We start from the raw sequence: 12,072 nt of genomic DNA, 5'->3' as shown, positions 1-12,072 counted from the left end.
GCGTGTGGCTGCTTGATATAAGCAAAGTCATTTTACCCACTGTCTCGCTTCCATTTTTTTCCCATGGAGAAATCACCCAGTTTTTTTCCCCTGGGGAGGGCGCCTAATGTTTTTTAGCCCAGGATATTATTTTTTTACTCCTCTGGGATGGGCCCCTCAATGGAACCAGCCTCACCTTTTGGCAACATCAGTTGAGATGGTGCGTGCTCTATTGGGATTGACCACCTTCCCGAGGTGTGGACGAGTACCCAGAATTATCTCTCCAGGTGACTGATGCATCTGGGTAGCTAAGCTTTTTTAATGTTTTATTAGCCCTCGTGCCCTTGTTCAATCAACCACCCTCAGCGCAATATTCAAAAAGTAGCGGATTTCCGAGGTTCTCCAGTGTATTGATTTGGAAGAGAATTCAGGCTGAAAAACTCCAGAATAAGATTGAAAAGTCCCGCTTGAAACAGTTTGGACATTTCAAGAGGATGAACGAGAGGCGTTTGCCAAGAAGAATGTTTGATTTTCAATTAAGGAACAAAAGATCAAGGGGCAGACCAAGAATGAGGTGGCAGGATATGATAAAGATCGATGTCATTAAGAGAGGAGGAAACTGGAGTGAAATCGACAAAGGAGAGAAGTACACGGACTGGGCATGGTGGCGAGTCATCACACGTCGACCCCGTCCGTGGAATAGCGGAACGACGTCAGTTGATGATGATGACGATGTGATGATAATGATGTCTGTATATAGATTAGTGAAGCTAGAGTAAGCATTGTCTAAATGAATAGGTGATTCTTTTAATCTTTAATCGTAAATTTAAATTTTCAATGTTTTCAATCTTGACGCAGCATGGATCATTCAATAATCCTCTTTGTGGTCTGCATGCAACTGATTTCCCTAAACTGATACACAACATTGCAACAATGAAAGCTTCAACAATCAACATAAGGAAACTCATTCAGGAGAAACAGAAAATTGAATTTTATTCATTTTGGGAAGCCTGAGTGACTCAATAATGGAATAAAATCTATGAAAAGACAAACTCATTCCAGTTAACTGAGGGATGAGTTGTGAGCTGAGTCCTTCACGTAGACGATTATATATAATAATATTTAGTTTAAAGTATCGTGTCCAAAGTTTTTTTCGAATTCTCTATATATCTGATATTTAGTGATTTAGCTTTAGGGTTGAACTATCGAGCCTTTCTTGTGCAGTGCTGCATACGAAGGGCTTGAAGGAAATCCAGGGCTGCCGCTAGTGCAGACGTGCAGTTACGCTCCCGGATATCCCGAGTATAATCATTATACTCTTCATTCATATACTTTTCACTTTCGTTTTACTAATTATTTCAACACTCTGGGCTATTATGGTATCCGAGGGCAGGAGTGTCTATTTTTATCCTATGTCTTGCACCTAATTTCGCCTTCAGGTAGTAAAATGCTATACAGTGACTGTGACGACATGTGACAGTGTAACATCATTTGCTATGATCACTTAATATCAGTTCAAGTTCCTTTTCATCGATTAACAGAGCAACTGTAGTTCATTACAAAAATATAGTTCTGGCTTCAGTCACGCGCATCCCTCGTTCTTCATATGTGGAAAAAACCTTGGCTGAATGGTACTGCCATTGAACGGGACTTATCTAACCGGCCTCAGGTGGAGTGGAAGATTGTTTTGTATCTCTCACTGTCAGTTGATGGCCTCCTTAGCGATAATTCAAATGCTGGTTTTTCTATATTTGAATTGCATTTTAAGTTGTGCGCAATTTGGCAGAACATCGCGTTTTCAATATTTTTGCTGACCTGGAGTGGCAACGCTTGAACTCTGAGTATATCCGACGTTGCAATCAGAAGAATATTGGAAATGAGAGAATGCATACTAATTAGGAGTGGTGCGGTGGGGGTATGTACTCGGAAAGTGGGTTTCCCACTTTAATGAATTCGCGTATTTCTCAATGACCCGGTTTTGAATTTGTTTCGTAGTCAACTCTGGTCTGATATCTAAGTCAGTTTCAGGGGCTATGTAATTCAGAAGTTTAAAGACTATTTGTAGCTGGAATTGCTCTGTCTATGCTGGCGGCTGGAATGAGTCCATTTCTGTGATTTGGGCTGTACGTAATGAATTAATGACAATGGTGGTCACCCACTGCGCACTTGATTTCGACTTTTGTTATTTTGAGATTGCAGTGTGTGCCCTGATGGGATACTTAACTCGAAGAGGATATACGAGGTGAGGAGAGGCGGGGATTTTTTATGCCTCTTTGAGTTATTAGTATCAATATTCATTATTATAAAAATAATCTAAATGCAATAAAAATAATTATCTGCTTATCAACAGTTGTTTAAAAAATATTTGGTAATTATTATGTAGTTGTAAACAAGTAATGGTTAACAGTTGTAGACTACATGTTGGAACATTTTGGGATATTTAAGTTCTGCGTGTGGGGCATTTCCTCTTCTTGTATTATCTCTTTCCTGGCGACCTTGTTCCTGTCGTTGTTACTGTCTGCTTCGAACATGTATGAACTCTACTATCGCCTATCACGATGCTTTCCTGCATATTGTTCATTTAGAATAGCACGTGAATTTGTGACCCGTTGGCGTGGACCGGTACTGGGACCGCCTTTGTTGGGGATTGTTGCTTCCGAGTTGCGAAGTAACCAGAAACAAGAGACTGCGCACCATCACACAAACATCTCACTATACTCTCATAGGAAAAAACACGTGACCATGATGTTTCTGCTGTACGAATATCTATAATAGTGCCTCTCGTGAGATTGCTCTTATTATCCTTTTCTGTTGTACAGACGTTGAATAACACCATGAAAACAAATGTTTTCCGTTTCTCGTTCGAAGGCTGCTTCAAACGAGAAACTTTTGTGATAAAATATCACATACACTGCCCTACCGACTGATTAGCGAATTCAGCATTCCACCTACAAAGCTGGAATGCCCTTATTTTATAAGGGCTTGAATATTTGAATGCAAAAGTCGAAATAAAATTTGGAATTCATTATTTGCGTTGTTGAATCCGAGCACTTGGCTGAGGATTCGGTTTATTTCCATCTTTATTTGATAAATTAGCTTCATTACAAATAAATAAGAAATATTAATTTATTTAAAATACGCAGCACATGACTGGGGGGCAGATAATACGGTACAAAGGAAATAAAATAATCGAATACATAGCAGATTTCAAATAAACATTAACAATGAATAGGAATTATACTTTTGAATTAATGAAGAAATCTGCAGATCAAGACATTTGACTTTCAGTTGCAGTTACTGCGTTGGAGGCAGGCTGCTGTTTTTATTTCTCTTCATTTTATCGGAAATCTCACTCCTGTAGGCTTCAGAGTTGAGTAACCTTATAATGTTGTGCTGATTTATGAGCTGAAGGAATATATTAGGGAAACTTCTGTCCATTTGTTTGTGTCTGAAGAGGTTGGATTTGTTGATTTCTTGAATTTTCTTTGTTGGGAACAGCTATTATATTTGCTAAATTTGGTGGATCGCATGCAGAAGTAATTAATTTGGCAAGAAGCATGACTCCAGACTCGTTGATCATCTGTTTCAGAGGCTTTGTTTTACAGTTTTCATAAAGCTGTTGCCTGGATATTGTACGAAGCTTACAAATGAGCCATACAGGAACCCAATATTCCAGAGTAAGGAATTTCTTGATGGTTACTTGAGGAGTACCAGACCAGATTTCGGAAGCATAGGACCGAATGGGAAAGATGTATCTTTGAACATGCTCAATCACAGTTCAAAGATGCATCTTTCTCCTTTTTTTTCTTTTGCCTTGAATCGCTGCTGTTTCTTATTCGATTAGATCATTTTGCGTTTAGAATTTTTTGAGCAAGTATAAATAGTGGGCATTAAAGGAAATATTTTTATCAAAAATATCTCCAAGGTCTTTGTGAGCATAGACATTTGGGATTGGGACAGCTGCAGATCGATGTTCCGTATAGATGTTTAAAATATTCTTGTTTATATCACCAGGTCACTGGAGTTTACAATAACTCATCTGTACAAATGTTAAACATATTTACAGTCACGGACTTGAACCGAAGTCCACTCAAAGAGCCCGTTCTATTGCACTCACGCTCCTGACCACTCGACTACGTATAGAGTCCATTCCTCGAGAGTGATGAAGATAAAGGACATAGAAGCATTCACAGTACCATTAATGAATGGTCATTTTGAACTTAGGTTGTGCCTCTTTGTGCGAACCGATAGACGGAAAACGGTGGAAACGACCAGCAATGTTTCCATGGTCCAAATTTATGGTGGATTGTGAGCTATTGATGTCAGTGTCTAGATCCAAGTAATTGGCTGCAAGGTTATTGCAATTGATTCTTTCCAGTGTAAGTTCTGGCGTGTTCTATTTTGAATGGTTTAAAAATTGTGGCTTTTTAAATTAGCTGATGGCCATCAGCTAATTTAAAAAGCCACATGGGTATGGAACGACAGATTCACCTCCCCACCAATTTGGACCGCCAATGGTTCCCTAACTGTTCAAAATAAGTGGCCAGAAACGACAGAAAAGGCGAACAAGGTCATATATGGACTTTTAAAGAGTTCTATATTCGTCACTGCCTACCACGGCAGAGTAAAATTAACCTTTAGGTGCGGCCGTACATAAACACAGGTCCACATCCTGGAGTCAATTTACCATTTTCAGTGAACCAGACGCATTTTTGAGACATCTCTGGATGATGAAAGGAGAAAGTTTGCTTACGCGGTGTATTCACAAGCAAACTTTCTTCTTTCATCATCCACCTCTTGAAAAAATCACAACTACGAGCATTTCTGATAACGCACAGCTCACGCTCTATTTTTTAGAGTTTCTTTATTGAAAGCATATTGTTTCTAGCAGTGGATATGTCGCAATGCATTAGCGGAGTATTTCTAGCGGAATACTCCACTAATGCATTGGAGTCACAAATGCTAAAAGAGTTACTCGATGAACTTCTTCTTCCGATCCACAAAACTCTGCAAGGAATCCAAGAAGAAAGCCATGCATTGCATGAACAGAATAGAACGTTAATAGCCAAACAAACACTAATTGACGATAAGTAGTTAGACACAGTCCTAATTCAACTACGTGCAATTAACGGAACAATCGGACGAAATATCCCGATACTCGAAAACCCACAGGCTTGCCCAACTGGCATTTCAAAGTTGCAAGAGGGAAACCGATGGAGAACCCGTACATTAAATCACAACGGACAACTCCCCTCAAAGGTAGGGCAGAGTTGCAAGATGCTGATCCCTGCAAAGAGCAGTCACCCCCTCAAAATTTTGATAATTCAAAAAATCAATCTTCCAATAAAAGGTATGCACAAATGGGAAACGGTCCAGCGACAGCTATCCCCAGCTCTACTTCTTCTGCAAACCAAGATCGCAATAAAAAGGAGGCAACCCCTCCATCAGAGGCAAACATGCAGGCGTTAAAAAGTACCCCCCCCCCACCTAAATGCCCATCAGCAACAACATGCCATACGGACAAATGGTGATCCTACTGATCATCCTCCAACATCCCAGCCATCTGATTATCACCCTTGTCTTGCAGAAAGGTACAGCATCACCTCAGTTCAAACAAGAGGAAAGCTATTTGTCTCGCGGATTGAACCCAGTATCACACCGAGCGTCATCAAAGAAATGTGCGTAGAGGGGATGGGTATCGACGTAGAAGTACGACAAGTACGAACAAGACATCCAGCGTATTCCTCCTTCACTATCTCATGCCCTATCAATTGCGAAGCACGATTACTAGACAAAACCATTTGGCCCAGTGGCACCCTGGTTAAACGCTTCAGGGAATGCTTCGAGTCCCTCAAATAGGGTAGCACAGTAGCAATTAAGGAATTCCACATCAGACTCGAAAGAAAATATGCAAGTCTCTCTTTTCCTTCAAAATGTGCGCAGCATAGCCAATAAACTTCATACCTTGCAGAACCTTCTATTAAGCTCGAAATATGAATTCATCTGCCTGACAGAAACCTGGCTTCAAAATAATAGACAGCTAGATGCTCTGGCTGACAATTTTGGTTTTACATGCGTTACAAGAGGAAGAGAAAACAAAAGAGGAGGAGGAGTAATAATAATCTATAAGAATAATTTCTCTAAAACTAAAAACCAAGAGTCACACTCGGAAAATTTTGAAGCCGTCTCAGCAACCTTCAGAGAAGGTACAAAGAATGTACAAATTTGTATTCCATTCTACACTTCCACCCAACCATGACAGCGAAGCCAGAAATGAACTCCTTACTTGGCTCGTCACTAACTTGAACCCAAATGTAGAATCTATCGTGATGGGAGATTTGAACATGCCTCTTCCTAAGCACAAAGATGCAAAGAGCGAATTGGATGATACTATGGAAACCCTCTCGATGAAACAACTGGAAACGCCCCTCACAAGAGGTACATAGCGCCTTGACCTGGTATACTATAATACTCTAGACATCACATTAACTGACAGTACGACTAGCTTCGCTTCTGATCACATCCCTCTCTCAATCCAAGCCGACCTAAGAAGTCAAACTTGTAGACAAAAAGAGAACTGGAGGTGGGAAAACAACGCTGATGTTATCTTCTCAACCAAGTATATAAAACCAGACGTAATTTTGAAACGGCTCGTGAATTTCAACTGGCAAAATCTCTTCCAACTGCCCGTAGACGATGCCTTAGAAGCACTTTCAGATACCCTTCGCTTTATTGCTCTTGAGGGGGCATCAAAACGCATTAAAAATTGCCGATCGAGCAAATTCCTGGTTTAGTCCACAAGTAAAATATACTTTCAAGAACAAGCAAACACTCTTCAGAAAATGGAAAAATCTGAACACCCACCTGATTATATTCGATATAAAGAAGGTAGAGCACGGGTCATTCGATTAAAGAAAGGAAGCAGGATATATAATAAGAAAAGGCGTACGGATATAATGCCAGAACACATATTCTCAGAATGGACCCAAGCCACCTTGGAACTCCTCTGGCAGAAAATCAAGTTGCCAGTGAAGCCAACACAGAGAAAATCCGTGAAGCAATCAGCAAACTGAAGAGAGAGAGATCTATGCTGAACTGTCTCAAACCAATATCGCTAGAGATGACGTTAAAGCCGCTGTGAATAGCCTCGGGTTGAGTGGGAATTTATCAGGCTCAGAATTCGGCCTGATAAAATCCCCCTCTTCATGATTAAGATCAGCAGTGCATACACTATAGATCTGCTCCTTCACATTTTCAACAAAATTTTAAGTGAAAACCACTTTCCGAAGATATGGAATACGTACTTCGTTAAACCTGTTGCCAAAAATAACAATTCTAAATCCGCCAAAGACTACATGCCTATTGCAATTGGATGTTCGTTTCAAAAAAATATTTGAGAAATCCATTTTAAATACCATCAACAATCATTGCTTCGGGCATAGACCGCAGTACTTTCATTCAGTGATCCCACAAAGATCTACTACCACCAATCTCATGGAGACTCTATTTCGAATCCAACACGCCCTTAACTTCATACAGCAATTAGATATTGTCTTCTTAGACGTTGCATCCGCTTTCGACAATGTATCCATCTCGGCTATTACTATCATCTTAGAGGAATATTTCCATATAACTGGACACGTCTTAACAATAATAACGAGTTCTTTGAGGGAGAGACACATCACTGCCATAAATGGAATTTCCAAAGAGGGAAATTCCAAGTCAACAGGGAGTCCCACAAGATGGTGTCCTCTCTGCTACTCTTTTTGCAACAGCACTGCATCCTTTCCTGACCCAAAATCAAAAACAATTTGTCGTATATGCAGACGACTTGAAATTTTTCATCACCTCGAATGACCAAAACACATCCTTACAACGCAACAACGAAGCAAACTCGAAAATCGCCGAGTTGCAAGAATACCTTAATTGCATGGGGCTCCGAATAAATGAACACAAGACAGCACAAATTGGTTTCACCAACATGGTAATAAAGAACCACATATCAATACGCGTGAATGGCAGCGTGGTCAAAAAAGTCAGGATACATATTGATCTTGGTCTGAAATGGGACGAAAACCTAAACTTCACACCCCATTTCGGATATGTAAAGAAGAAAACTTACGCAGCTATGGACCTCCAGACAGGGGTTGGTAGGTATCAGGAATCCCGACTTTGTTAAACAATATATTTTAAGATGCATCATCCCCATCCCTCTCTACGCTTCTCAGATTTGGTCTTCTGCCCCAGATGCTACAATCAAGGCTTTCCTGCGTTTAGAGTATTGGATGCTGAGATGGTTAAAATGGATCACCACGCAGCCGTTTATGTTCTTAAGGGCTGATTTATATGCCAACTTGGATGTGGCCTCACATAACTGTCACCAAGAACGTTCTCACGCTTGCAAACTTACTGACCGGGAGACTCGACTCTCCGAAAACTGACTATCTGTTGACTGGGCCCCGCATGACTCAAAGGTGGGAGAATAGGACACCATCCCCTCCACTCAGTAACGCGCGCTGACGCAGCTGGGAAGCCTTCAGCGATTTTTCTCCGTCTAACCCCATTAAGATGCACAACGATCTTCAGGCAGACCCAGAAAAGCCTTGCACAGAGAAGAGGTACAGGACTGAAATGTTTCAGAATTGATTACTCCACCTATATATGCTGAGAGGAAGTGAAGCCCACAGATAGAAACAAAAGAGAATGCAGGAAATGAAGAATGAACTGGTCGGGACTGTTTCTGCTCCGCACTGGTGCTCCCGTTATGTTTATATTATACAAATTTGTACGTCTTTTCTTTGTTATCTCGCTGTAAAATTGCAAATTATGCTTATGCTCTCTTTCTATCTTCCTGTTATGTAAAAATAAGGCAATAATATGTATAATTTGTATAATTTAGACAATGTATAATTTGTATAATTTATTAAGACAATGATATCTATAAATTATAAATGAATAATTATGTATATAACTTATATTTGTATATATGAATGTGTACCCCCTGGTTAATAGCCGTAAGCGGGTGTCTCTTGGGAGAAAATAAAGATAATAATAATTATTATTGCTCGTTTTAGTCCACGTAGAGGGACTTCCTTCTCCCACTTTTACCGCCCCTCTATGAAACAGGACAGCTACCGCTAGTTGATAAACCAGTTGAGAAAACTAGTTGGGTTAATACGGTTGATAAATACGTAAAAGAAATGAAAGGTCCATTTCTATTCCAAATTTCTACTTGAAACCTTTTAAATAAAGAACCACTGGAAACAAACAGGGAGAAAAGACGCTTGAAACGAAATTTAACTAATCCGCCTAGAAAGTTCAGCTCTATAAATTGCACAAGAAGATCGCTTGGCACTCGAGGACCATGCTTTTTGGACACTCACCTTAAAAACAACGAGCTTCTTGAACGGATCCAAAGATGGGAAACGCGTTTGGTGAGATCGGAAAAGGGCGTCCATTCCGATCACTGTGCGAATGCTCCCTCTGTGAGAGGATCAGGGTGTCCATACGAATAAAGACTATGGATATACAGAGCTTGTTAACCACACACCTTAGAGTGGACCTCATTGTAACTCTACGCTTTCGAGCGACACTCGCATTACGTGGTCACCATAACAGGCTTGCATTTACTATCAGATTCCTCCCGAAGCAGATGCTTCAATCTCTAGACTAGATGCTGACTTCGACGCCTGAAGGACAACTGGAATTTATGAAGACCATGTACGCTCACTGTTAATGCTATGTAAACATTTTATGTTATTCAAGTATAAATAAATAAATAAGATCTTTATTGTACAGTTCACCGGTACACGCAGGTACCACGACCATACAAAACCCTTCACGGCACCATGCCAGGGGTTAACAAACGGCAGAGATAATAAAGGAATTGTAAAGATTAATTATAAGCAAATTATATAATAAAAAAAAAAAAAAAAAGTACTCATAGCAGATAACATTGACTTGAAAGGAAAACTAATACAAAATAACAAAAATAACAAATTGTGATAAAAGCTTTTCCTCAAGTCCAGTTTTCTGAGAGTCTCTTGCCCCGCCATAACGATCTGAAATCAGTTGGTAGTTCTGGAGACCACGTGCAGATCTAGGATGATCCGTCTATACTTTTTATCATCTATGATTTTAAATAAGTCAGCATCCAGGGATTGAACCAGGTGGAGCTTCTGATAAGGGAGGAACCGATCTTTCAAATGTAGTCTCGAAGGAAGAGCAAGAAGCTTGGGAGTGGAGCGGAGACCTAGTTGGGGAATCCGCCAGCACACGGTGTCCCAAACGTTGGGTGCTGAGACTCTCCCGGCAATCATTTTTACGGTGAAGATGAGTCTTCTCTCGTGCATTAATGCTGAAACCTTGGTTAAATTCAGCGCGTTGGCCATCGGTGTTGTGCGCTGCTGTGGTGGGAGATGACACTTCCAGGTTGCCCACTTCAGGAGCCAGTATTCAGCGGCTTTTAATGATTTAATTGTGGTGTCTGCAGCTGAGCCCCACAACTCTACTCCATACAGTACACTTCCAAAAATCATCATCCTGATATACATTTTTATCAGGTTTCTGTTGTGAATGTGTAGCAAGTGCTGCTTGGCAACCCACCGTTTCTTGTTGAATTTAGCACAGAGTTCTTCTATATGGTGATGGAATCGTAATTTTCTGTCGAAGATTACACCCAGATCTCTTTGCTTTTCAACGCAGGGGATCGGGACTCCGTCAATCGCAGGCTGAATTATGGTTGGTATGGGTTTAATAGAGAATACCATGATGGCAGATTTCTCAGGGTTCACTTGCAGGTCAAAATTCTTGAGGTACTGCTGTACTTCTGATAAGGTCTTGTTGATGGTTACTGTGGCGTTTTTGGCTTAATCGGTCAAATTTATTTTTGTGAAGATCTTTAAATCATCTGCATATGATATCATATCTGTTGTATTGTGTATTAGTGGGTAGATGATAGCAGTGAAAAGATGTGTAGGCTAACAATTTTCGCCGTGATGGGCTTTAACGCTGTAGGTATGAAAACAACATCACAATAAAGATTTGTATATTTATTTATTTTATTATATAAAAGCTAATTAAACGACATTATTTTCTCAAAAAATAAAAATAAATTTTCGTTTTATAGTTCAGGGTGGCCAGATATTTTGTACTTCGAAGTGGGGCGCATGTAATGCAACTATTGTTAAATCCCACCCACACGTACCCACCTGAAACATCTCGCTTCATCCCAGCACTTTCAAACCACCCCAATTCCTTTGGCACTCCGATAAAACCTCTGCCCACCTCACCACCTTTCTACACGGAATTCTCAATAACAAGTCAACCTCCTTCAATGTTCCTCCGTCTTCTCTTCTTATTAAGCGAGCCAAAATCTCTGACCACAACTAAGCACCGAGAGAGGTCAAGAGTGGTCATCCAGCACTATACGTGAGATGCAAGCGCACATGTTTTCTATGTATAACTCTAGGCAATTGCGTTGTCCGTTCGTCCTGTGGACCAATGACCAAGGAAATTGCCTTGTCCGTTCGTCCTGTGGACCAATGCACAAGGAAACTGCCTAGACTTGTTCATGAACAAGTGAACACCCAACATTAATGTTGGGTCGACACTCGCAATTTACGTATATCTCTATTCGTAAACTGCGAATGCTCCCACAGTGCGTATAATTTCTTAGCACACCCACCCGAGCACGTTCACGGCTACCCATCTAATTTTGAAAATTACTTCTTAATTAACTTTCAATAGCAATTAAGAATTAATTTTGAAAATTAATTGATTTTTAATCAATTAACTCAAATTTAATTCATTCTTAATCTTTAGCTCAAAATTAATTGATTCTTAATCTTTAACTCAAAATTAAAATTCAAAAATTAAATTCAAATTTTAAATTTAAAAAAATTGTTCAAATTAAAATTAATTCTTCAATAAAAATATCGAATTTTACAACACTGAACAGTGGACCAGAAAAGAAAGCCCACAGTGAATTTCCGTTCCTGAGTTCGTTCTTTTATAGAATCCATTTGATTGTGACGTAAAACACTGAAGAATATGTCTATTGTATATGTTGTGACGTCATGAAATTTATCAAGT

Source organism: Mastigoproctus giganteus, chromosome 5 (genome assembly GCF_048544385.1).
Source record: "Mastigoproctus giganteus isolate SK-2022 chromosome 5, ASM4854438v1, whole genome shotgun sequence".
NCBI classification, from domain to species: domain Eukaryota; kingdom Metazoa; phylum Arthropoda; class Arachnida; order Uropygi; family Thelyphonidae; genus Mastigoproctus; species Mastigoproctus giganteus.
Note: the sequence above shows the minus strand (reverse complement) of the source record.